Below are 752 nucleotides of genomic sequence, written 5' to 3' on the forward strand. Positions count from 1 at the left end.
TGGAGGAGCCAAACAATGATAATCATCATTGAAGAAATCATCGGGCCGATCGCACGAGTGGTTTCGATCGCCGTGATGGCGAAACGGACTTTGGTCACGTTGATCGCGTCGGTTCGATGACGCGACTCGTTGTTGGCTGCCTTGGGCGTAGCTGCGGTTGGAATAACCGCCGTGATCGTAACCACATTGGGAGCGGCCGCCGTGGGCGTAGCCGCCTCAGTTTTGACCGCCATGGGCTAGGCCTTGTTGGAGTGCATTGAGCAACGCACCAACATCAACTTGGTTATGGGCGGATCGACCGCCACGACCGCCTCCACGACCGCCGCGTGGGCGATTAGTGGGTCTTTTGTCGGTGTGGGAATGCCCACTACCCTGGCCGTGTTGGTTTCGTCGACCACCGCCGTGCGGTGGGAGTTGCCCTGGTGGGATCGCTACCCATCCGGGTGAGAAGACAAAATCGTGTCGCACCGCGTTTTGGTGGAATGCAGGAGAAAGCTTCGTGCAATCTATCGTGCAGTGACCTGCATGTGCGCAGTAGTCACAATAGCCGCGATATTCGCGTGGCATGTCATGCTGGGAGCGCCATGGACTGAGACCGGTCGTTTGACCGTAGCCATCATAGCTCGAGAGGCGTAACGCGCTCGATCGAGTGGTTTCGGGCGCTTGGCCCGAACCATGAACCGGAACGGCATGAGCCGTCGATTTGGGACCCAAGAAATCAGGGTATTTCTGGGTCAACTCGTGTCAGTGCT

The sequence above is a fragment of the Aphanomyces astaci genome (genome assembly GCF_000520075.1).
Source record: "Aphanomyces astaci strain APO3 unplaced genomic scaffold supercont1.73, whole genome shotgun sequence".
In the NCBI taxonomy this organism is placed as follows: domain Eukaryota; phylum Oomycota; class Saprolegniomycetes; order Saprolegniales; family Verrucalvaceae; genus Aphanomyces; species Aphanomyces astaci.